General features: G+C 38.0%; 1 protein-coding gene across 1 annotated transcript in view; it reads right to left on the reverse strand.

Moving 5' to 3' along the window:
- Positions 1 to 4,281, reverse strand: part of CNTN5 (contactin 5) — a 1,514,795-nt gene extending 1,510,514 nt beyond the window's left edge. The window contains exon 1 of the mRNA XM_081545335.1: positions 3,897 to 4,281. The gene's annotated coding sequence lies outside the window, so the exon portion shown is untranslated. The remainder of the gene's footprint in view (positions 1 to 3,896) is intronic.
- Between the last annotated feature and the right edge of the window lie 23,572 nt (positions 4,282 to 27,853).

A 27,853-nucleotide genomic window follows, 5' to 3' on the forward strand; every position in this document is an offset into this window, starting at 1 on the left:
GACAGTGATCACAAGAAACTCCAGGTCAAGAAACACATGGTAAAACAACATGACTATACTTTCTAAAGTTGCTCACACCATACTGTTTTATATTAGATTAAGAAATGGGGGATTCATTAATTCTTTTTTTCTATTTCCCAAAAAGGGAATTTTGGGAATTTTTATTATTTTTCAGAATTACCTTATGGCCTATTTCTAGAGTTCCATTTCCCTGTACTAAAGAAAAGAAGAGTCTCCATTTTTTGACCAGCTCCAGTCTCGCCTGGGAAATCCCATGCACAGAGGAACATGGCGGACTACAGCTCATGGTGTCTCAAAGTGTCGGACTCGACTGAGCGACTAACATTTTCAGTTTCAGTAAGTCTTAAGAACTGATAATTCCACTGAAACATTTAAAGTTAAGAAGTTTGTAAGTCAAAAATACAATATGCAATACTTTGGAATATGAAATTAAAGACTGTTTAACTTAAGGGGTTGATAAGGATGAAAGTGTTCAACATTTACCATATACACAGATTTATAATAAGTAAAAATCAAATGAAGTTAAATATATAGTCTTATATCAAGTTCATAGGATATAATTTTAATTTAACCACCAACTTATTAATTAAAAGAATTTAATATCTTTCTAAAAAGCAAATATATAATAAAGCCATTTAAAAATTCCTCATATCCACATCAGTGCAATACTACCAAATTTGTTTTATTCATTTTCATGAAAATAATTAACTTAAAAAACTGTAAAAATATCTAAGAGGAATATTAACTGATAGCATTCCATTTATCAGAACCTTTCTAACATTATACTTTGAATATTAAAAAATATAAAACAGGAGCAATTACTTGAAAGGGTCTGAGTAGAGATATGAGACATTGTTCATAATCGTTATTAACCCTAAATCTTGTGTTACAGAGTTTTTGTATACTTCATTACTTTTTAAAATGCACCAGTCTCTGATGTAGAGTTATTGATCACAACTGCTCAGAAAACAGACCTGGCAAAGATCCCACCGCTTTGAGCTTCCGACCAGCTTCTTTCCTGCTATAAAGTGTTAAGAAGTTCATGTAACATATAAGCACAACCTTGTAACACTAATTAAAAATATCTTGTCAGAAATAAACCTCTCCCACTTTATGTTTGTATCTTTAGTAATAAGAAATAGATGAATAAATCTGAGGTCTTGAAGTTGGAATTTTGAGATATCAAATAATATAAATATACAGGTCTATTTAAATTAAGACAAATAAATTTCCAACCTCTTAGTAAAAAAATTGTTTTAACCACATTTAAAAACAGAGGCAATTCAAGGACTACTGGTAAGCAAAATAGGTGTGGAAGGATGGAATCGGCATCTCAGTGTATTTTAAGTATCTTGCTTGGTCTCATAAAATTCCTAAGTTAGTTTTTAATGGTTACAGAACAGTAAGCTCCTCTATAAAACTTCATCTTAACCAAAGGAACTTAAATATAGTTAAATCAACTTTAACCTAGAACAGTCATCCAGACAAGTTTTCATCCTTTTTTTTTTTTTTTTAAATTCCATAAAAGTATACCCTTTTGTTGTAGCTAAAAGACAAACTCCCAGAACGACTTGGCTAGCACCACATGCTCTTACTTTCTCCACCTGGAGAGCCCTCTACCCTTTACTGACACCCTCTGGTCCTGATCACTAAGTCAGTTTTAATATTAAACCACACTCCAACCTCTTCCCTGGAGGTGGTGAAGATTTCCTAAACTGTTAAATAAAAAAGATATAGAAAGAATTATATATTAACCAGACTTGGTCCATTTTTAATAGTGTCACTTAACTGGACACATAAGATTATAAACATTCACAAGAAACTAGTTTTAATTATTTTTCAAATAAACATAGCCCGTGTCTACATTCAAAGTGTGATTTTAGCTTATCTTCCTAACTAAATAAAGATTTCAGACCACCTAATATTTGAAGTATTACTCACTTTGGGAAACACTAAGGTATTTTCGCAATTCATTTAAAAATCACACAACTGTAGCTTCTCAGATCTATTTTCAAATGCATCCTCCTATGCTTGTGCCTCACAATTTACAAGCAAAATCTAGCATTCAGTTAATCTATTGGGGTAATGTTCTTTTGTCTAAACTTTGAGAACTCAAACTATCTATGCAGTTGTGTATGGAATCAAAGAGAACTTAAAATGAATTGCTTTTCCTCCTCATTTTTTAGTTTTCAGATGTTTCAAATAAGAACAATTTAAAAACACCACCAATCCTTGCACAAAACATTGGCACTTATATTGTAACAAACATTTTGTTGATTTTCTATTTTGAAATATACTTTAATACCATCTCACCACACTCCAGTTATTTTCAAATTCTATTTTATTTTTTATTCTCATTTCATTTTTGTAACTTTAAATTTTGGGCTTTGTTTTTTTCACTAACTTAGATGGTCTTAGTAACATCTTTTACTTTTTTATTCATTTGTTTCATGTGATGTATTGTTACATAGTCATATTGTTTTTTCCACTTGAATCAAAGGGACATATACCTGTCAAGTATGAGATTCAATATACTACTCCACATATAATAATCTGAATATGAAGTAGGTAAATATGCAAAGAAACATTTGGAGTGGCTTAAAATTCATTACAGGCACTTTGAAAAAAATAATGACCTAATCATTACTAATTCTTTATGTTTAGGGTCACAATATTAATCATGATGAACTCTTTAAGCTTGCTGTGATAGTTGTAAGTTATTTCTGCAGTCGTGTTATAGTTCAACAGTAAACAAAAATACCTCTATTGATTTTAAAACTTGACCCACTATTTGTGTGTAGTTTATAATGCTAGTATTCTAATGAACCTCTATTTCTTCCATCATATTTCCAGTTAAAATAGAGAATCAAAACAGAAGTATGCCATCTTTAAATGACTTTGTCTTTTAAATTAACAGAAAAAGCAGACGAACTGAACACAGGTTAAGGCAATTCACAAACAGTTAAAAGGTTTTCTTTTTCTTCCAAACCTGTGCTTTAATTACCACATTCATTATAGTTTTCATGACAGGGGTTATGAAATTTAAAAATAAAATAATTCTCAAACATTTAGTGAATGCTTGTATTTTCAAAATAAGGTTAATTAAAACAACTGAAAATTTTTGAGGTTGTCAGTGTTATTTGTAACTTACCGTATACTATGTTCATATATATGCAAATTAATGTTCTCTCAAATTTTTCAATAAAAAACTCAATAAGGAGTTTTGAGTATATGTCTGAGCACATTTTTATATTCATTTAAAAAATCTGTCGCCTTCCTACACAACACTGAGAAAACACCTTAGCATAATTCAAGATACTTGTTCGTTCAGTCTCTCGAACTTTGTAGAACTCCACTTATAGAGCATCTCTACTGAATTTTAACAAGTTATCGCACTGCCAGATGTCCAGTGATCTAGGCTTTATTCTCACAAACACACTGCTCAGTCAGAAGACATACATTCAGTACCTGAGAAGTAAAGCCTATTTTCTGAACATTTAGTTTCTCTTGCAGACAATTTCCTACCCTCTCCTGACATCTGTCACCTTCCGTTTCAGTTGTACGAACTGTTTACTCGCATTCTGAATGACATTACGAGGTACACAAATAGATTATGCTTAGCGTTGCCTCAACTTTTCTGACCTAAAATCCCAGCAGAGAAAAAGAGCACGTTTGATTTCAAAGAAGAAGAAGGTTGGGGTGGGGGGTGAGGGGTGGGGGGAAGAGCAGCTTTATGTGACAGTTTTTAAATTCTGGCAACAGGGCGAGGAAGGATGGCTTTGCAGAAGCGAGCGTGTCACAAACTGTCAGCGCCTGGGAAGCCAAGTGCACAATCGCAGACAGCAGTCACCGGCGAAGGAATGTCAGCCACTTACCAAGGAGACGCCAGGCTCCCCCGTCCTTCCTCCGTGACTCTCAATTCCCGTCTGCCATCCTCTCGCCCGTCGGCACAGCTCAGACAAGAGCCGAGGCTCAGGTCCACCCCAGCCTGCGGCAGGAGACCAACTGCGGAGTTTCGAGTCCTTCACAGAGAATCCTCCAGCTCGGCCGGCCGCTCCCTGAGGAGGGGACGCAGGTAACGCATCCTTCCCGCGCGGCGCTTCCAGGGCACTTTGGCGGCCGCCTCCTGGCCGACACGCTCCCCCGCTCGGTAGTTGGTTAAATCGGGGGGCCGGAGCGGCGCCTCCCCCGGCGGGCGCGTTCGGGGCCCGGGCGTCGCGGCCAATGCGTCCGCGCGGCTCGCGCGCCGCGCCTCTGACTGGCTATGCGGCCCCGCGCGGCCCGCGCCCGCCCCGCCTCCCGCGCCGCCGCCGCCGCCCGCGCCTCCCGCCGCCGGGCTTCAGTCGGCGCGTCCCCGGCCGTACGGGTCCGCTCGCCCCTGGAAGGGATATTTCTGGGTCTCAGCGTCTCACTCGTCAGCCGCTATTTCCCCCGCGGCCCAACTCCGGACCCCGCCCCTCAACCTGCGCGAATTTCAGTCAGAGATTCCAGCGCGGCCGCGGCGGACGGCGCGGGCCCCCTCCGCTGAGTTCCTGCGCCTCGCGCGGCCACCGGCCGTCTCTCTCCTCCCCGAGAGCCCCGGCGCCTTTCCCTCACGAGGCGGCACCGGCTGCTGCCTTCCCTGAGGCGGGCTCCTGAGTGGACTTTCCCCACTTTGGAGAATCGCCTCGGGTCCTGCCCGGGAAGCGCTTCTCTTTGTTTCTGCACTTGCGAGTTTTATCTCGGGGCTCTTAGACTCGTGTGTTTGTGTCTCCCTGATTCCCCGCCCGCCCGGGGTCACTTCGAAATAAACTGAAGACCGAGTGGGCTTAGTCTCAGACAGCAGCTCCCTTTCTGAATTTTTTCTTTCCCGATGGATGTAACTGGAAACATAACACAGGTAGTAAATCCACAGTGTGGCAGCTTTAGTGCCATTGTTCGGCCAGTCCTCCTCCTACTTTTCCTCCCTGAGTCCTTCTCGAATTCTCTCACTTCGCTGGACGTAATTGTTGGTTAAATTATGTTACGTGTCTTTGGCAACCTATTTCCCTAGATCGCGGGGTTAGCACCTGTCTGTACTGAGACAGCAGTCCCACCCACTGTTCGCTGCTTCTCCCTGTCGTCTCTGGAACAGGGAGCGAGCCTCGGTCTCCCCCGCTGCCGGCCGGCGTCCGCCTCTCGTGTGTGTCTGTCCAGCGCACCCTCACGGAGGCTGTTTCTCCCACTCACTTACTGCCCTGATGGGGTCTGACGGCTCTAATTGGCGAGGCGAGTTCAGTGTCGTGCAGCCTGTAGCTGGAAGCCTTCCTGCCACTAGCTCTGTGTTCTCTATTTTGCAGCTTTTCTGGTAATTAAAATTAGTCTTTTTCCTGTTTCTTGGCTTCTTCTCACTCATCCACACATGTTGTACAAACAGCCAGTCTCTGCTTTTTATGGCTACCCTCAGGATCTGGGCTGATTTCTTGTTCCATAGCGGAGACAAATGTGTGTGTTCACATTTAATGCTTCTCTACCCTTTCATACTTTTTTATTTTCTTTTCCCCACTTTCCAGTAATTAGGTTATTTTCTTTATGTGTTAACTGAGGGATTGTTGCCGAGATTCGACTTCTCTGGGCTTTTTCTCTGCTTCGCTGGCTCCACTCTGGAGTCAGGCTGTTGGTTCACTGAGAGAATCACCAGGACTTTTATAACCTCTTTAAATATATTACGAAATAGATTCAAAGTCTAAAAGCTTAAAGCATTTTCTTTTATTGTGCAGTGGGGTTTTTGTCTTTAAGTGTTCATTATAATTGAGCACATCCAGCCTTAATGTGGGGTACAGAGGTTGAGCTTGTTTATAGTTTGCTTCACTTCCTAGAACACCTTTATATTACATGTGATTTGATAATTTGGAATTTGAGTCATTATCTCATGTACTTCATGTATTTGCTTTCAACTAGTGTTGTTTCAGAAAGGATTTAAATTGGCTTACAGGAATTTTTTCAACTAAAAATTAATCAAAAATGTAGGTCAGTCACGTCAAGACATAGGGTAATATGTAGGTAATAGTAGGAGAGATATGAAGCCAGGAATGAGGTTTCAAGAGAAAAATCCATTTATATTTTGTTAGAAATGGCCCTCTCAGTGTACCATGAAGATAGTAGCCAATGTAAACAAGGAAACACTACCAGTCACATGATTCATGGCACCCCCTACAATTAACATGAATAAGGAAATGTATGTTTCAAATAATGTGGATGGATTAAATATTTTTTCCTTTTAATAAAGGATTATATATAAAGACTTATATTTTGACTTTTATAAAGGAAGTGATATTGTAAGAATGGGGCAGAAACATTTGTAACAAGAAGATGACTTAATGGGACTTTGAAGGGTATCTGATAATTGAGAGAGGAAGAAAGGAAAGGATGAACCTGGTTAATTTCTGTTATTTCAAATTTAGACTGTTAGCTTCAAGTGTTAATTTAAGGGTCACTGGGTTAAATGGACACATTTCAGCAAGATTTCAAGATAGGTGACTTTCTATTCCATTTTATGGTATTCTATATTAATACTATATATTATATATTAACATCCACTTATGTGTTTTATGTGGCTATATGAGTCTTTTTTTACTTCAACATCTTCCTGAAATTTTCAGAATTTTGCTTTGATGGGCTATATCTTTGTGCTGCATATTTGAAAAGTATAAAAAGTAAGTATTTATTTAGATCATGTTCACCTTGATATCCTGTTCACCTTGATATCTTGTTATATCCACAGTGTTCGGGAATAGGCAGATAAATGTTTGAAATTAGAAAAAACAACTTCATAAAGTAGGAAACTAAAAAAAAATTTCCTTGTAGTAGATCTGCCAAGAGGAAACTAACTCCTCTGTTTGCCAAATTTTCTCACATGCATCAAAACTAAGATTTTCTATTATTCTCATGTGAAAATGGGATTTTAAAATACTGTCCTCACTTACAATTGTAATTAAAAAACATGAGTATTATTCATTACCTCTTATAAAATCCTAATGCTGTTTCCTTTGAAAAGTCACTATTAAAACATCTTATGTTTCTAGTTCAGAATGAAAGTGACTTTTTTTTTTTTTAATAACCAGTTCATAGTCCACTGTAGTAGCATTTGAACATTAAATCAATTAAAATATCATTTGTAAGTGAGTTAAGTGGTTTAGTGAGTCATTTTCTCCATACTCTGGTTAGGATACCTGGACCTAGCTGTCATGTTGCTTATCTGAGCTTGTTGTCTAACCATCTTTGTGTAAATGTGTTAATCTCTTTATCTCCGGGTCCCCAGTGGGCAAGTGAGCAGATGCAGAACATCTGGAGCAGTTGAGTTGCCTCTGAGCTTTTGTCTTATTTTTGTTACAGATTTTTTCTTTAAATTGTGCCCTCTTTTTTTTCTCTCCTTTCATATGACTCAAATAAGCTTCTAGATTCTTGTCAATAGACCATAACTACAGTTATATCTCAACAAACTGTACCATAAAACTTAGGGAAACCCAGAGCAATACTCAATTCAAGTTTAGTCCTTTTTCTTGTATCACTTTCTTTGCTTAATAAAGCCACTTTCAGAGTTTGCATATCATATTCTGTTTTGATGTTTTAGTCCTCTATACTATGTGTTAAAAAGAATGACAAATGTGAAAATACTTACAAACAAAATTAAAGACGTTAAAACCTTGCATTGTCCATATACACTATGTTCCCTATAAGTGTAAATAAAACATGAAGATCCAAAAGTAAGCTTTCACTTGAACTGGACAACTTATGATGATTTTGATTTTATTTTAGGTTTCTTAGAACATCAGTTTTACTCCTTACATCGCAGCTGTTTTGTGAAAGCAGAAATAAACATATCCTAATCAGACTTGGAAAATATACTGACTTAATTAATTTAACAGCTGTTTCAGTTTCCAACACTAAAGAACATAGCCTACTTTGTAGATGTCTTGACAACATCTGCAACCACATCCATTAAGTGGCGTGAGAGCGAGAGCTCTTATTTGGCTGTTTTGGTGCTCATAGTGCCAGCCTTTGCTCACAGAAGCTGTGGACATAACTGACCTCCTCTAAGAGGTCCTCATGCTCACCCTCTGCAACATCTTAGTTTAACGAAAAATGTTCTTCCTTAGAAGAGAACAAAAAACACTGGAAGTTAAACTAAGAATTTAGAAAACAGGAGTAAAACTTTAAATCTTAAAAATTTAAAAATAAAGTTTACTTCTTAGTTTCCATACAGTAGCTTTCTTTTTTTTTTTTTAATAAATTTATTTATTTTAGTTGGGGGCTAATTACTTTACAATATTGTAATAGTTTTTGCCATACATTGACATGAATCAGCCATGGGTTTCTTTAGATAAGCACTTCTGGTTTTTCTTAGATAAATCTTCAGTACAAGAATGCCTATCTATTTTAATACATTCATAGATGTCTAACGTCCATTCCGTATAGCACTGCATTACCAAGATCTTCTTATATGAAGTTTCCATAAAGAAACAAGACCTAGATCTACTTATTTATAAGCACTTGTCTCTGTTTACACACCAATCTTCTCAATATGAGATAAAAATTTCTAATGGCTTCTTATATTCTAATTGATTTTTAAGGACTTTCTTATGTGTATTGAACCTTGATTATTTCCCATCTCTTTCCTATTTCCCATCACTTTCCCATCTCTCGGGTGCATTAACTTGACATTTTTTGACATTTTGCACCAAATGAGAATAGACTTCCTTAAATACCCATCTTTCTTCAACTTTCCTTTGTCTGTTTTATACCTGGACTCACAGCTTTCTTTTTTTTAATTTGTATTTATAATCCAGTTTAAACACTGTATATAGGTCTTTCTTGGAGAAGGAAATGACAGCCCACCCCAGTATTCTTGCCTGGAGAATCCCATGGAGAGAGGAGCCTGGCAAGCTACAGTCCATGCTGTCAAAGGAGTCGGGCATGACTTAGTGACTCAACGACCACCACCATAGATCTTTCTGTATAGAACTAGACTGTATGCTTCCTGTGGGCCAGGAACTAAATTTCCCCCACACTCTGATGAAATGTGTCTTTAAACATTTTTATTGGTAGGGTAGTGTCCATATAGGAAGCCTCATTAGTTTGTCAGAGATCACTCCAACACCCTGCATTATGAAGCAGAAGCAGAACATTTTCACCACCTACATTTCTGTTCACCAATAAGTCTGTAGATAGCAATAGTTGCCACTAGATGGCAATCGTGTTCTAATTAGGAATGTCAGTTACTGTCCTAGGGATTTTCTGATTTTTTAGGGAACTCAGAGGAACCCCCAAATTAGTAATTGAGACTATAAGAAGAGTTATATATACTTTAACATACAACATCTAATAAACACATCAACAAGTTGCAAAGTGTCAAATTTGTAATAGGTGACCTTGCACTTAAAATAAGAGCTATTAACATTTGTTGAGAGCTAACTATACGCTTGGGGCTTCCTTTGTAGCTCAGTTGGTAAAGAATCTGCCTACAATGCAGGAGACCCAGGTTCAATTCCTGGGTTGGGAAGATTCCCTGAAGAAAGAAATGACAACCCACTCCAGTATTCTTGCCCGGAGAATCCCATGGACAGAGGAGCCTGGTGGGCTACAGTCCTTGGGGTCACTAGAGTCAGATGCGACTAAACCACTACCAACTATACACAAGGCATTGACTCAGGCATGCTTTAGATGAACTGTCCATTTTATTCTAGTAGTCTGGCCGAAACTCAAGCTCAAATAGCTTGCCTCCACCATGTGTTCTTAACCAGTTCACTAACCCGACCCCTATTTTGATTAATCAATCAAATCACTACTAACAAGTATCAGATGCAAAGAACAGACCTGATGTACAGAAAATGTAATAAGTGGAAAATAATGTTAGTACAAATGCATAACAAGGTAAATGCAATATTAAACATACTGATTGGCAGTTTATAGCATTTTTGTTTATTCTCAGAGACATGATTCATTCAAGTGAATGTATTAGGAACTTACTTTTCTAAGCACTATACATACATGAAGTAAGGTTTTAATGAAACTTTCATGTCAATGCTTCAAAAAGTGAATAACTATAGATTCTCTCATTCTAGTGTTTTGCCTGGATAATACGTGATTCAAAATGCTAATTGGCACAAGACAGTCCACAATTTTGGAGGAAAATACAGAGTTTTCACAATATGTGCTGTTTGTTTAGAAGAGATCACATTTTGGTGATCCAAATGTATTTGTCATCAATTCTATTTATATCTGGTTTGTGCTCTTTGTAAATTAAAAAAAAAAAAAAGTATTTTCCTGTCACCATGTCAGTTTCAGCCTAGCATCCAGAAATTGGGCTGTGTTCTTTCTGACCCACCACCAGACTTCACTCAAGGTAACTAATAGTGAAGGGATTAGGACTCCACTGGCAATTGTTTCCTTAATGGAGGGGGCTCTCTCTGGAAAGTCTCTCTGGCTTTGCTGCTGACAATGGTAAAAACTTGCTTTGTGTCTGTGAAATTTTGAGATATAATTTATAAACTATGCAAGTACAGACACGACACCATTATTTTGTGCTTAAATAGCATCTTTCTTGTAAGGATCCCAGGCCCATTTAATACAGCGACAAAATTAATCAATATAGTATAGCTCCATGACACAGCTTTTATACACCTCTCATTATTTCCTGTGCCACATCATTTGCGAAGGAACACAAACTTTATACGAAGGGAGAGAATAATACACTGTGAACCTGCTTTCAGTTGCAATTGGTGAAGAGATATTCTTAATGAGATGAAAATAAATTACTTCAGGTATCCAAGTACACTATAATGCAACTTGATTATCCAGCATTAACCAATTCTTAATTATTAGCTGGCCAAGGCTGGCAGTCTTATAAGGAGTCTCTGTTGGAAGGTCCCAAGGAAAACCGGAAGGCTGAACAAGGTGGCATCGTGTCAGCTCAGGCTTCTACTAATGAGATAGGAGATGGTGATAAGAACCCAGCAGCAGAAGAAATTATATCAAAACTCGGTGGAAAACAATATGAGACAAGAAAAAATTCACAATATTTGCTGGAAAATGACAGCAGTGGGTGTTCTACACTCATAGTGAGCCTTAGGACGATGCCACCAACAGTGACAAGCCCTGAAGGGTAACAGTATATTTGTTTTACAGTAGAAACCAGCACACTTAATGTGTAATGGTCTATTATCACTGGTGATAACTGCATGTTTGACCAGGAGAATTTTGAAAACTTTTAATAGAGAAGGCATTAAACTGTTTTAAGTCATTTAACAATTTAATGTTGAACTCTCAGAGCAATGTGGGTGTTAACAAAATTCACATTCTCAACGATAAACCTCCTTAATATATAATATACTTACCAGCTAAAATTAAAAGTAGACAAGGGAGTGTTCCAAGTGTTTTTCACATAAGTAAATATTTATTTCTTCTGTTTCCTATCTCGGCATTTATTTTTTATGTTAAGTATTACTTAATAGTCTTATATTTATGAAAAGAGTTCTGAAATGGATTTTTATTTGTAAGATCCCTAATTTGAATTTATTTTTGCCACTGATACTTGGATAGCTGTTTTAAAACTAAATTTATTTTTCTTCATTTGATTCATATGATAATATTATAAATTGTCTTATTTTTTTTAAATTGAAGCATACCTTTACAAATGTTTGTACTACTAATTATATTATACTGTGTCATATACCATGGTACACCATCTTGACTCTTAAGGAGTTTATACTCTAACCATGTAAATGCAAAGTCCAAAGTGCCTTAGCAGAGATAGTCTCAGTATTCTGTAGAATGACATGGGAGAACACGTCTCTGTGCATTGAAGGAAGTCCTTTACCAAGGACATGTATTTGAATTGGCTTAGAATGAATAGAAGAATTGACTCAAAATGACTAAAAATACCTAATCGGCCTCTACATCTATATCCACTTTTACATCTGTACATCTATCTGTGACTGTGTGCTAAGTTGCTTCAGTCCATTGTGAAAAGACCTATACTTCATCTTAAGGAAATGGAATCATTGCATCAGTTCAGTTCAGTCACTCAGTCGTGTCCGACTCTTTGCGATCCCATGAATCGCAGCACACCAGGCCTCCCTGTCCATCACCAACTCCCGGAGTTTACCCAAACTCATGTCCACTGAGTCGGTGATGCCATCCAACCATCTCATCCTCTGTCATCCCCTTCTCCTTCTGCCCCCAATCCTTCACAGCATGAGGGTCTTTTCCAATGAGTCAACTCTTCGCATGAGGTGGCCAAAGTATTGGAGTTCCAGCTTCAACATCAGTCCATCCAATGAACACCCAGGACTGATCTCCTTTAGGATGGACTAGTTGGACCTTCTTGCAGTCCACGGGACTCTCAAGAGTCTTCTCCAACACCACAGTTCAAAAGCATCAATTCTTTGGTGCTCATCTTTCTTCACCGTCCAACTCTCACATCCATACATGACTACTGGAAAAACCATAGCCTTGACTAGACGGACCTTTGTTGGCAAAGTAATGTCTCTGCTTTTAAATATGCTATCTAGGCTGGTCATAACCTTCCTTCCAAGGAGTAAGCGTCATTTAATTTCATGGCTGCAATCACCATCAGAAGTGATCTTGGAGCCCAAAAAAATTAAGTCTGACACTGTTTCCCCATCTATTTCCCATGAAGTGATGGGACCAGATGCCATGATCTTAGTTTTCTGAATGTTGAGCTTTAAGCCAACTTTTTCACTCTCCTCTTTCATTTTCATCAAGAGGCTCTTTAGTTCTTCTTCACTTTCTGCCATAAGGGTAGTGTCATCTGCATATCTGAGGTTATTGATATTTCTCCCAACAATCTTGATTCCAGCTTGTGTTTCTTCCAGCCCAGCGTTTCTCATGATGTACTCTGCGTAGAAGTTAAATAAGCAGGGTGACAATATACAGCCTTGACGTACTCCTTTTCCTATTTGGAACCAGTCTGTTGTTCCATGTCCAGTTCTGACTGTTGCTTCCTGACCTGCGTACAAGTTTCTCAAGATTCAGGTCAGATGGTCTGATATTCCCATCTCTTTCAGAATTTTCCATAGTTTATTGTGATCCACACAGTCAAAGGCTTTGGCTAGTCAATAAAGCAGAAATAGTTGTTTTTCTGGAACTCTCTTGTTTTTTCAATGATCCATCGGATGTTGTGTTGGCAATTTGATCTCTGGTTCCTCTGCCTTTTCTAAAACCAGCTTGAACATCTGGAAGTTCACAGTTCACGTATTGCTGAAGCCTGGCTTGAATGTAATCAAAAGGAAGTAATTCTGTAGATGAATAGCCTCGAAGCAAAGAAATTAGTTAGAGAGTTGTTGTAATATTTGTAGCCATAGATCATAAAAGAAAAAACTAAAAATATGGCAGGGCATTGGATTCCAGAGACTTTTAGGATGAAAAATCAAGAGGACTTATGGAGTAGTTGGGCATGCAGGAGGGTAACTGGGAAGAATCACTGAGCATTAGCTTTGTTCTTCTTGGACAGCAGACCTAGGTACACCAGGGTGAACAAAACAAGCATGAAAGAAACTCTGCCCTCTTGGATGTTTTATTTCATTGAAAGATGTAGATAAGTAAATAAGACACTACATTGAACCCATTGGGCTAAGTGGAACAGTGGGAGAACTCTTGTTGCTCAAAAATAGTGGGTTTAGCTGAGTTGCATTCTTTAGGGGAAAAATATTGAGTTCAAATTTGGAGATGCTAATATATATTCAATTGTGCAGCACCAAAGGAGGTGGACCAGATAAAATTGAGTGCCTGTGTTTAAGGTAGTAGATCTTGTTTTGAAAATCAGTTGGTATAGTTTAGATGATGCATGGAATAAGTGGGTTTATATCTCAAGAATGATATCTTAAGAAGAGGTCAGGGCCAAAGATGGAAACTTGGAGAACAACATATTTTAGAGACATAGAGAAATAAGAACTAAAACTGGACACTGCAGAGGCAATATCATGTATGTAGAAGGAGAATCATTTAAAAGGATGTCAAATAAGCCAAAGCTGGAAAGAATTTCAAGAAATAGGGCCATTCATAGATGCATCAAGTTCAAAGAAAAGGATGTCAAATAAGCCAAAGCTGGAAAGAATTTCAAGAAATAGGGCCATTCATAGATGCATCAAGTTCAAAGAAATAAGATAAGAATGAAAAAACAGTTTTTGGTTTGGCTTCAAGGAGGTTGGAAATCTACACATATGTGTAGCAGTTATTTAAAAAATGCTTCAAAATATATGGAGAACACGAACAGATCATCCAAATTTTGACATAGTTATTTCAATGAAGTAGAACATAGAGAAAGATTGGCAGGGGTAGGGGGGCAGGGGCGGAGTTCCACCTAGTATAACTCTTTATTTGGCTGAATTTCACTTTTCACTTGAGATCACTTGTGTGTGTGTATATATATATATATACATATATATATATATATATATTTGAAGGTTTTTTGTGTTTGTTTTTCTGAAGAGATGTTTTTCAAACATAGCACCTAACTTTTTTGTATCCTTATCTTTGTTGTTGGTACAAGGAAGATTGTATTTTAGGAATTCAGTTTCTGGTGCCTAATCCATACATAAAATGGTTATAGATTTTTGTTTATGCAAAATATTGTATATGAGCTTCCCTGGTGGCTCAGACAGTAAAGAATCTGCCTACAGTGCTGGAAACCCTAGTTTGATCCATGGGTCGGGAAGATCCTGTGGGGAAGGAAATGGCAATCCACTCCAGAATTCTTGCCTGGGAAATCCCATGGACAGATGAGCCTAGCAGACTACAGTCCATGGGGTTGCAAAGAGTCGAGTATGACTGACTAACACACACATATAAATATATAACACTTTATTCTGACAATTTCAGAATGATTTGTTCTTAAAACAAAAAGCACACTATAACACAGAGCCCTTACTACAGCATGTGTATCAGCTTATAACTACATGACACTTGCCAATTCCCAATTGAGAGAAGCCAGGCAGCTTGAATGTTTACAGAATAAATTAAAGTCACAGGAAAACTTACTCATTTAATTTGGTCCCAATTAGAGTGATTCTCCTTGAATAAAATCTGCTAAGATTAGTCAAAACTGTCATCTTTATGTCTTTATTAATAACACAAATGAATATAGCTAAAGTGTACTGTTATGGTCTTAATTGTGAAACACTGTCTGTTATAAATTCATTGCCACAAATGATGAGTTATAAATAATAGAGTCTTAAAACTCAAGTCACTGCTGCTAGATGCAAATGTGACACCATATATGATTTCCCTCTAGAAAAAAAAAAAAAGGAAAAAAGAGTCTTCCATGTAATTTATACTATTGTTTAGAAATTATTTACTAAAACTGAAATAACAAAATACCAACCAAAAAGAAAATATGCCTCAGGTTGATTTAGGAACTTACAGAGCAAATTAAAATATATTTTAGCTGTTTTCAGACAAAAAGGCCAAATCGAAAAAGTCTTTTGGGGGTAAATTCCTTCATTCAAAAAAATACATAAATAAGCAATTATTTTCTGAAAACAAAGAATGTATTTCTAAACCAACCAATGGACTGGCATGATTCTTAACTATTATAATGATAATTCAAAATTATTTTTACAACTTCTTTACAGCTTCTTACAAGTTTAATTTGCCATATGCATATTTTTAATTCTCTTGAATTTTCTGGAGATGAATGTTTAAATTTGGTCTTCCAAAATTATTTGTTTAAAATATAAAAAACTGAGTAGAATATGTCTTTTTATTTTGGTTTATGCTTGTAGACATGAGTTTTAATTAACTCAGAAACAGGTGATAATAAAGTTAGTAGCATATAGAAAGTGAGTAGTTAAAAGAGGCAGAACTAGAGGCAATTAGTGGAATTTGTGATTTTTTTCCTACTGAAAAACTGTATCCTAAATACTAATTGTTTATGCCAGCCCAATCACTGCGAATATCACTAATAGCAACATTAAATAATCTAGCACTACATTTTAAGCACTAAATAGACTTACTGATCTGGTATTACATTGGCATGGTGATAGGCTTATTAATATTTTCCATGACTTTATATGCACTACAAAACTTGATTTTGCAACATTTAGTTTTGCCTATTTTAGAAACATGCTAACTACGCCATAGGTACAGTGTCTCTATGCCATACTCTTAAAATTATTTAACATCTTCTAAGGTTTTTGATTATTGTATGCATTTATTTTAATTGATAAAGAACTAGAAAGTGTTATGAAATAAAAGCATTGTCCCCTAATAACTCAAAAAATGAAATATAACAAATTTATTACCTCTGGAGAAGTAAATGGCAACCCTCTCCAGTATTCTTGCCTGGGAAATCCCATGGACAGAGGAGCCTTGCGGGTTACAGTCCTTAGGGTAGCAAAAGAGTCAGACACAACTGAGCAACTAAACAACAACAAATGACTTTTTTATCTTAAAGATCTCTATATTTTACCTTTCATACTTTATATTATCCAAAGAGTCTGGCATGAATGTTGTTTTGAGAGTAGAGGCAGTGGTCTTCTGATATTTCTTGTAGTTTATTTATTCATATAGAAGAAACAGTGTCTATTTGACATGTGAGGAATGGAGAACGAATGAATTTGTTTCCTTCTGTTCTGTTTGCAATGTATTCTTTATTGTCTTCCCGCCCTTTCATCAGTCCTTCCTTTGCTTTTTGTTATCTTCGGTTTTTAATTCTTTTTTTTAAATTAGTTTATTTAGCTATTTTTTAACTTTACAATATTGTATTGGTTTTGCCATACATTGACTTGAATCCACCATGGGTGTACATGTATTCCCCTTCCAGAACCCCCCTCCCACCTCCCTCCCCATCCCATCCCTCTGGGTCATCCCAGTGCACCAGCCCCAAGCACCCTGTATCATGCATCGAACCTGGACTGGCGATTCGTTTCACATGATAATTTACATGCTTCCATGCCATTCTCCCATATCATCCCACCCTCGCCCTTGCCCATAGAGTCCATAATACTGTTCTATACATCTGTGTCTCTTTTGCTGTCTCACATACAGGGTTATCTTTACCAATTTACTAAATTCCATATATATGTGTTAGTATACTGTATTGGTGTTTTTCTTTCTGGCTTACTTCACTCTGTATAATAGGCTCCAGTTTCATCCACCTCATTAGAACTGATTCGAATGTATTCTTTTTAATGGCTGAGTAATAATCCATTGTGTATATGTACCACAGCTTCCTTATCCATTCATCTGCTGATGGGCATCTAGGCTGCTTCCATGTCCTGGCTATTATAAACAGTGCTGCGATGAACATTGGGGTACACGTGTCTCTTTCAATTCTGGTTTCCTCAGTGTATATGCCCAGCAGTGGGATTGCTAGGTGATAGGGCAGTTCTATTTCCAGTTTTTTAAGGAATCTCCACACTGTTCTCCATAGTGGCTGTACTAGTTTGCATTCCCACCAACAGTGAAAGAGGGTTCCCTTTTCTTCACACCCTCTCCAGCATTTATTGCTTGTAGACTTTTGGGTAGCAGCCATTCTGATGGGCGTGAAATGGTACCTCACTGTGGTTTTGATTTGCATTTCCTGATAATGAGTGATGTTGAGCATATTTTCATGTGTTTGTTAGCCATCTGTATGTCTTCTTTGGAGAAATGTCTGTTTAGTTCTTTGGCCCACTTTTTGATTGGGTCGTTTATTTTTCTGGAATTGAGCTACAGGAGTTGCTTGTATATTTTTGAGATTAATTCTTTTTCCATTGCTTCATTTGCTATTAGTTTCTCCCATTCTGAAGGCTGTCTTTTCACCTTACTTATAGTTTCCTTTGTTGTGCAAAAGCTTTTAATTTTAATTATGCCCCGTTTGTTTATTTTTGCCTTTATTTCCAATATTCTGGGAGGTGGGTCATAGAGGATCCTGCTGTGGTTTATATCGGAGAGTGTTTTGCCTATGTTTCCCTCTAGAAGTTTTTTTTTTTTTTTAATTAATTGAGGTTTCTGGTCTTACGTTTAGATCTTTAACCCATTTTGATTTTATTTTTGTGTGTGGTGTTAGAAAGTGATCTAGTTTCATTCTTTTACAAGTGGTTGACCAGTTTTCCCAGCACCACTTGTTAAAGAGATTGTCTTTTATCTATTGTATATTCTTGCCTTCTGAATACTTTTTCATGTAGACTCCCTATCTCCTCCTCTTTTGTTTGGTTTGATGGGTGTTTATCATGTTCCTTTACATGCTGAATATTTCTCTGCCTTTACATTTTGTTTAGATTGCTGTGTTTAGTGTGGCCTTTCTGTAGGCGGGAAGTTTGTTGTTCCTCTTTATTTTGGAGGTTGCTCCCTGTGGGTGGGGTTGGACAAGTGGCTTGTCAAGGTTTCCTGGTTAGGGATTCTTGCATCATTGTTCTGGTGGGTGGAGCTGGGTCTCTTCTCTCTCAAGTGCAGTGATGTGTCCAGTAGTGAGTTTGAGGTGTCTATGAATTTGGTGTGACTTTGGGCAGCCTGTATTTTAATGCTCAGGACTGTTTTCCTGTATTGCTGAAGAATTAACGAGGTATGTCTTGCTCTGGAACTTGTTGGCACTTGAGTGGAGCTTGGTTTCAGTGCAGATATGGAGGCTTTTTGGTGAGCTCTTGTTGATTAATGTTCCCTGGAGTCAGGAGTTTTCTGGTGTTCTCAAGTTTGGGATTTAAGCCTCTTGCCTCTGGCTTTCAGTCTTATTCTTACAGTAGCCTCAAGAGTTCTCTATCCATACAGCACAGATGATAAAACATCTAGGTTAATGGTGAAAAGATTCTCCACAGTGAGGGACACCCAGAGAGGTTCACAGAGTTACATGGAGAAGAGCGAGGAGGGAGATAGAGGTGACCAGGAAGAGAAAAGGGGGAATCAAAAAGGGAGAGAGGAATCTAGCCAGTAATCAATTCCCTATGTGCTCTCCACAGTCTGGAACACCCAGAGAGGTTCATGGAGTTACATAGAGAAGAGAAGAGGGAGGAGAGAGATAGGGGTGACCAGGAGGAGAAGATGGGGAGTTAAAAGGAGAGAGACCAAACTAGTCAGTAATCAGTCTCCTAAGTGTTCTCCACAGGCTGGAACACGCAGAGAGTTTCACAGATTTAAGTAGAGAGAGAAGGGGGAGGGAGGAGATTGAGGTGACCTTGGGGAGAAAAGGGAGAGTCAAAAGGGGACAGAGCAAGCAAGCCAGTGATCACACCCCTAAGGAAAAATTGGTACTGAAGATGCCCATACCTTCTTAAAGGTACAAAATGGATAACAAATTCCAAAAAGCAAAAATTAAAATCTAGAATAGAGTTTAGACTCTCAAAACTACATATTAAAAATACAAAAGAAAATCAATCATAAAAATTATAAAATATATATATATGAAATTTGCTTTAAAAATAGGGTCTTTTTTGCAAGGTAATAGGTTATAAAAATGAAAGTTGAGTAGTAATAAAGAAGTTTATAAAAATATTTTAAAAAACTAAAAATATGATAATAGTAAAAATATATCTAGGAATTTATCTGTAACTATTGAGGGCAGTGTCAGGTCACTTCACTTTCAGATAGTTCCTTGTTCCACCTTTCACTTGTTCTCAAGGTCTATAGGCCTCTTCCATTGCTTCAGTTCAGTTCAGTTCAGTCGCTCAGTCCTGTCCGACTCTCTGCGACCCCATGAATTGCAGCACGCCAGGCCTCTCTGTCCATCACCAACTCCCGGAGTCTACCCAAACCCATGTTCATCGAGTCGGTGATGCCATCCAACCATCTCATCCTCTGTCGTCCACTTCTCCTCCCACCCCCAATCCTACCCAGCATTAGGGTCTTTTCCAATGAGTCAACCCTTCACATGAGGTGGCCAAAGTATTGGAGCTTCAGCTTCAACATCAGACCTTCCAATGAACACCCAGGATTGATCTCTTTTAGGATGGATTGATTGGATCTCCTTGCAGTCCAAGGGACTCTCAAGAGTCTTCTCCAGCACCACAGTTCAAAAGCATTGATTCTGCGGCGCTCAGCTTTCTTCACCGTCCAACTCTCACATCCATACATGACCACTGGAAAAGCCATAGCCTTGACTAGATGGACTTTTGTTGGCAAAGTAATGTCTCTGCTTTTAAACATGCTATCTAGGTTGGCCATAACCTTCCTTCCAAGGAGTAAGCGTCTTTTAATTTCATGGCTGCAGTCACCATAAGCAGTGATTCTGGAGCCCAAAAAAGTAAAGTCTGACACTGTTTCCACTGTTTCCCCATCTATTTCCCATGGAGTGATGCGACCAGATGCCATGATCTTAGTTTTCTGAATGTTGAGCTTTAAGCCAACTTTTTCACTCTCCTCCTTCACCTTCATCAAGAGGCTGTTTAGTTCTTCTTCACTTTCTGCCATAAGGGTGGTGTCATCCGCATATCTGAGGTTATTGATATTTCTCCCGGCAATCTTGATTCCAGCTTGTGTTTCTTCCAGCCCAGCGTTTCTCATGATGTACTCTGCATATAAGTTAAATAAGCAGGGTGACAATATACAGCCTTGACGTACTCCTTTTCCTATTTGGAACCAGTCTGTTGTTCCGTGTCCAGTTCTAACTGTTACTTCCTGACCTGCATACAGGTTTCTCAAGAGACAGGTCAGATGGTCTGATATTCCCATCTCTTTCAGAATTTTCCACAGTTTATTGTGATCCACACAGTCAAAGGCTTTGGCATAGTCAATAAAGCAGAAATAGATGTTTTTCTGGAACTCTCTTGCTTTTTCGATGATCCAGCATATATTGGCAATTTGATCTCTGGTTCCTCTGCCTTTTCTGAAACCTGCTTGAACATCTGGAAGTTCACGGTTCACGTATTGCTGAAGCCTGGCTTGGAGAATTTTGAGCATTACTTTACTAGCATGTGAGATGAGTGCAATTGTGCAGTAGTTCGAGCATTCTTTGGCATTGCCTTTCTTTGGGATTGGAATGAAAACTGACCTTTTCCAGTCCTGTGGCCACTGCTCAGTTTTCCACATTTGCTGGCATATCGAGTGCAGCACTTTCACAGCATCACCTTTGAGGATTTGAAATAGCTCAACTGGAATTCCATCACCTCCCCTAGCTTTGTTCGTAGTGATGCTTTCTAAGGCCCACTTGACTTCACATTCCAGGATGTCTGGCTCTAGGTGAGTGATCACACCATCGTGATTATCTGGGTCATGAAGATCTTTTTTGTATAGTTCTTCTGTGTATTCTTGCCACCTCTTCTTAATATCTTCTGCTTCTGTTAGGTCCATACCATTTCTGTCCTTTATCGAGCCTATCTTTGCATGAAATGTTCCTTTGGTATCTCTAATTTTCTTGAAGAGGTCTCTAGTCTTTCCTAATCTGTTGTTTTCCTCTATTTGTTTGTACTGATCGCTGAGGAAGTCTTTCTTATCTCTCCTTGCTATTCTTTGGAACTCTGCATTCAGATGGGTATATCTTTCCTTTTCTCCTTTGCTTTTCGCTTCTCTTCTCTTCCCAGCTATCTGTAAGGCCTCCTCAGACAGCCATTTTGCGTTTTTGCATTTCTTTTCCATGGGGACGGTCTTGATCCCTGTCTCCTGTACAATGTCACGAACCTCTGTCCATAGTTCATCAGGCACTCTGTCTATCAGGTCTAGTTAGTCAATGCTAACTACAGGGTTTTAATCTGTTGCACTATCACTTTCAGAGCGGTTCCCTCTTTGTTTATTTTGGCTTCCTCTGTTTGCAAGTCTCTTCAGAGTCTAATTTCCACCCTTACACAAGAGGGTGAAGGTGGTCACTTATTTAGGCTCACTTGTTCAGTTGTGCTGTGGGGATGGAGGAACATAGCAAACAAATATCACTGGCATGTGTGGGGAGTGCTCACAGTGTATGGACCACAGTGGGTTTCCCCAGCTCACAGCATGTATCCTTTCCTAGTCTATGCAGCTCAGGATCCAGCGTGCTCTGCAGGGGAACTATCCAAAGCAGGCCTGGGTTGCGTGCACTTTCCAGGTCTAAGCTGCTCAGGTTCAGGTTCCCCAGTACTCCACAAAGGCACAGATTCCATTAGGTGTGTGTTTTGTGCCCTTCCCAGATCCCAGCAGCTCAGGTGACCAGGTGCTTGACGAGCACACTGTCCCAGGTAGGTTGTGTCATAATCACTTCCTCCGGTCCTGGGTGCACAGTGATAGTGCTGTTTCAGGTGTGCCATGTGTCTCCTCTGGGGAGCTGATCTCTGGCTGCGACCCTCCTGGCAGATATCAACCATCCAGGACCCCAGGAAGACTTGGTTAGCAACTGGTAGCATGCTCACAGTTTGGTGGAGGATGCCATCTCTGGGGCCGAGATTGCCCCTCGTCTTCCGGCTCTGGCTGTTGCCCGCCTGCCTCTCTGCCTCTGATGGGGGAGGGCCAGTCTGAAGCCAGCTAGCTCTCCTCTGGTATTCGCTAAGTCCTTTGTTTTGTGAGCGGGCCAGGCTGCTCCTTAGTTAGAGCTTTTCGCGGGAAAGTTCTCTCTCTCTCTCTCTCTCTTTTTTTTTTTCTCTCTCTGGCTGTCCCATAGTTTGGCTTGATATCTCACGTTAGCTCCCTCAGATCGCCCTCACGGCATTCAGGCCCATCCTTTCCCTAAGCATGCAACCCGCCTCCCTGTTCAGCCCCTGCTCGCCGGTGGTGGACGGAAGCGTCTGGGCTACTTCTCCACTGGCAGTTGTGGTTAGGCACGTATTCTGTGGGTTTGTTTGTTTGTTTTTTTCCCTCCTAGTTATGTTGCCCTGTGAGATTCCAAAACTCCGCACAGACCCGCCAGTGAGAGGTTTTCCTGCTGTTTGGAAACTTCTCCTCCTTCACTATTTCCTCCCTAGGACAGGTCTCCATCCCTAACTCTTTGTCTCTCTTTCTATCTTTTATATTTTGTCCTACCTCCTTTCGAAGAGAATGGGCTGCTTTTCTGGGTGCCTGGTGTCCTCCACCAGCATTCAGACGTTGTTTTCTGGAAGTTGCTCAGCATTCAAATGATCTTTTGATGAATTTGTTGGGGAGAAAGTGGTCTCCCTGTCCTATTCCTCTGCCATCTTAGGGCCGCCCCCAAGATCATTATTTTAAATATTTTATTTTTTTATTCCTGTTGTTGTTTAGTTGCTAAGTTGTGCCTAACTTTTGTGACCCCATGGACTATAGACCACCAAGCTCCTCTGTCTATGGGATTTCACAAGCAAGAATACTGGAGTGGGTTGCCATTTCCTTCTCCAGGGAATCTTTCTAACCCAGGGATCAAATGCCCATCTCTTGCATTGCTGGTGAATTCTTTACCACTGAGCCACCAGGGAAACCTTAGCAAACAAGCTTTTACTTTGATAATAGCATATTTGATATAGAAGAGAGTGAAAAGATAGACTTGAAATAATTTCAAAAGTCTCAATTAATCTTGAAATATATAAAAACAATTCCAATGTGTTAATATTGGTCAAATTATTCTTATGACTGTTCTATTAATACTGCTGCTGCTGCTAAGTCGTGTACGATTACACGTGGGGTCGCACACGTGGGGTCGCACTTCAGTCGTGTACGATTCTGTGCGACCCCATAGACGGCAGCCTACCAGGCTCCCCCATCGCTGGGATTCTCCAGGCAAGAACACTGGAGTGGATTGCCATTGCCTTCTCCAATGCATGAAAGTGAAAAGTGAAAGTGAAGTCGCTCAGTCGTGTCCAACTCTTAGCGACCCCCTGGACTGCAGCCTACCAGGCTCCTCCGTCCATGGGCTTTTCCAGGCAAGAGTACTGGAGTGGGTTGCCATTGCCTTCTCTGCTATTAATACTAGCTATACAGATTTCAATAATGCTACCTTCTATCCAACTGTTTTATTATAATCACTATTGCTGTCCTTTAGTTAGGCTTATCAAACTTCATGTCTTTACTCTTTTGGAGATCCAAGGCAGTAAACTTTTATGTTTAGTGCTTAAAGTTATAAACACTTGTGTCCACATTTTTTAATTCCTATTTATTAGCTTTACATTCACTATATTTCTTTATTTTTATTTTATTGTATTGTTTTATTATCCACATATTGTATGTAGATAATAAAATAATTAAATGATCAATTAATTAAATAAAAATAAAATATCATTTTATTATAATAATTATATATCATATATTATGTAATAATTATAATTAAGTAATTATAATTTAATTGTATTTTATCCACATTTATCTGTTGGCATATATTATAGTCCAAATAATGCTATTTTTAATACTTACAAAGTTTCGAAATAGTAGTAAATCTCCATTGTATAGCTAAGTACAATGTGGTGAAAGGATTTCAAACATGTCCAAAGCTGTAGAGCTCCAAGTAGTAGAATTTAATTTGTAAGTCATATCTGTATGCTTTGAAAACTTTCCTCTTAACAGTTGCACTCTTTGGCTCCTACGTACATAAATAATGGTTAAACAAACAACTCATTACAATGTCATAATACATCATTTTTAATGCTAGTATTTATCATTTATATTCACATTTCTTTTCCTATTTTTTCTTCATTATATTCTCAAATTGCACTGTATATTTAAATTGAATTAGATATAATATACATATTCACTTCTTCATTTTACATTTTTATTTTGTTTCTTCACAAGTCTTTATAGGATTTATTCATATAAATAGTAATAACAATATTTTGCCATCGTTTTATAAGTTGATTGGCACATTTAAAGATTATGCACATTCTACCTTTGCTTTTCCCTACATATTCAAGTAATTTTATTGTTGTAAAATAATGTCATGCATACTTACTTTCACTTTTATGTCTCTTTGATGTTAGTGTCTTCCTTTTCTTGACCACTCCAATAATTTAGGAAGAATTGAAGGAATAACCAACAAAAACAAAGCAGAAAAAATGCCAAAAATAGCATAAGATACTAGCGTTTTGAATATTCTAAGTATCCAATAAATATTTGGGGAGAAATAGATTTTGTTTGTTAATGTACTTTAAATATGTAGAATATTTAAACGTGTAAATATATGTAATACTTGTACATTTATACATGAAAATGTTTTTATGCACTTTAAATATATGCATAATACATTAAGAAGTTTTTAATAAATGAATATTTGAAACAATAAAATTATAAATATGTTGCATTAGATGTAATAAATGTTCATTACATTTGTTGATTTAAATCCCAAATGGTTAACTAAATGCAGGAAAAGAACCATACGTGTAGTGACTTTGTCATGTTTTAACCTAAGCTCAGCAGGTTATATTGTCATATCTCTATATACAGGGAAAATCCTTTCATACTCTTAATAGCTTACTCATTCATGATGCCTTAGTAGTGACTTAAAGCAAGTACCAAAGTGTAGCATGGATGTGATAGACATGGTCTGCCCGCCGTAGGGCACTGGTAATACATTTTAGAAACCTTAGTGCTATTTTTAAAAGGAAGTGAAGGGAATGGAGTATTATCAATTAATCGTGATATCTTTATGTGTAGAATTACAATTTTAAAGTGGCTTCCAAAATTGCTATGATATTATATAATTTGTACTTTTGCCACCAATGCTTTTTTTCTCCCTCTTTAACAAAATAAACATAAGCATTTTTAGCTCATGAATAATTACTTAAAATGTATTTTTTATGCCCTAGACTATTTCATACAATGCTCTCTTACTGTTTGTGCCAGTATAGAATTTAAGGTAACATTTTTTTTTTCTCATTAGTATGTCTCCATCAAAAAAATGTTCTGAGAGTCTTTTATTGATGATATATGTAAAATGTAAACTAGATCTCTCGTTTTAGTTTGAAATAGATATTGCACTTCAAGGTGATGCCACCTTAGCTGCACTTATATCTAGATGTTTTATTTCTATGGATTTTTTTGCTCTTACTCCACCATGAGAAAAATATTCTTATAGCATCTACCTTCTTACCTGTTTGCTGTGAGAGAGACTATGATTGCTAAACTGTAATAGCAAAATATTTCACCATGGAAAACATGATTATTTCCTTCTTCAAACAGTGTAGTGGGTTGTTGAGTTATATATTTAAAAAAATAAAGAATCTCTGAGAAAGACAACTAATTTATGTCAACCATATATGTATACTTTATTTTTCATCTTACTAGAGAGGTATCTAACCCTGTTTTCATGCTGAAACAAACAAAATTTTGAAAATATTAATGCTTTGAGAGCAAAAAGGAATCAAAAATGGAAGAATCATAGGACTCATTCTAGCAAAAGAATGGACTTGTGGATACAGTGGGGGAAGAAGAGGGTAGGATGAATTGAGAAAATAGCATTGACCTATATACACTGTCATATGTAAAATATATAGCTAGTGGGAAGTTGCTATATGACACAGGAAGCTCAATCTGGAACTCTGTGATGACTTAGAGGTGTGGGAAGGAAGGGGGGGGTTTCAAGAGGGATGGGATATATATGTATATATATATATAGTTATAGTTATAGTTATAGTCATATATATAGTTATGACTGATTTGTGTTGTTGTACAGAAATCAACACATTATAAAACAATTATCCTCAAATTAAAAACTAAAAATAATTTTAAAAAGAAAATACTAATGCTTTGGCTTCACTCCTATAAGAATCTGAGAGTAGGGTCTAGGCATGATCATTTGTTATGCTCTCCAGTTTAATCTATTATATAGCTAAGGATGATGACTGCTCCTGACAGTAAGTGATTGACTCTGTTGTGCTATATATTATAAGGAAAACTACTACCACCACCATCTGTTGAAAAACTTCTCTGTGTGAAGTCTTCATATATTCCATTATTTTATATTATCATCACAATAATCATACGAATTATTTCTACTTTTAGATGATAAAGTAGAGTCAGGGAGATAAAGTAATTTGCACAACTTATATAGCATGCAAGAATTAATGCTGAGGTATGTATTCAGGCCTGTAAGCACAATTTTATTAGTTATTGCATATGACATACAGTGTTAAAATGATCTGCTTCACTTCTGTGTGCATGTGTGCTAAGTTGCTTCAGTAATGTCGGATTCTTTGCAATCATATGGACAGTACAGCCCACCAGGCTCCTCTGTCCATGGGATTCTCCAGGCAAGAATGCCAGAATGGGTGGCCATGCCCTAATCCATGGGATTTTCCTGACCCAGAAATCAAACCCGAGTTTCCTGTGGCTCTTGCATTGCAGGTGGATTCTTTATCACTAGCCCCTTTTATACCATGTTCTTTCCTGGGAACAAAGGAAGATTTCACTTCCCTGACCTGTTGTAATTAGTTGAGGCTGTATGACTAGTTCTGTCCAGTTATCCATGAAGGGAAATGATGTGTGCCATCCTAAGTGTGGACACAGGATCCTCAACCATGGTGTCAAAGGATGCTGCATGTTTCCAGATATGAAATAGTAGCATATCTGTCAGAGTAAGACCTTGAAGGATTATGTGAAGCAGAGCCTTCACTTGATCAGCTTTGAATGTGTAGTTGAGTGACACATGAACTATATTGTGCTGAGCCACTGAGATTTGTGCGTTGTTTGCACAATGGCAGCACATAACACATCCTGTTGAATGCATTTATGAAAGTTTCACCCTTCTAACCTGAGCCACTTGTGTACCTAAAAATATTCCTAGCTAATAAAAGGCAGATACTCAGTTGAGGCTGTTGAATAGACCACTCTTCCTCTGGATGAATTTAAAGTGTGGAGAAGAGGAAAATAAGTTTCCCCTCTATCCTTTGAGTTCTTATCTGAGACTCCTATAATAAAACACAGATTAACAAGCAAAAAACAAACAGAAATGTATTAACATTCATTTCTCATGCATACATGAGAGGTACCCAGGGCAAGATCAGTAACTCAAAGACGTGTCTTATAGAACTCAAGATTAAAC

This window comes from Giraffa tippelskirchi, chromosome 11 (assembly GCF_054371585.1).
Source record: "Giraffa tippelskirchi isolate mGirTip1 chromosome 11, T2T-mGirTip1v1.2.pri, whole genome shotgun sequence".
Classification (NCBI taxonomy): domain Eukaryota; kingdom Metazoa; phylum Chordata; class Mammalia; order Artiodactyla; family Giraffidae; genus Giraffa; species Giraffa tippelskirchi.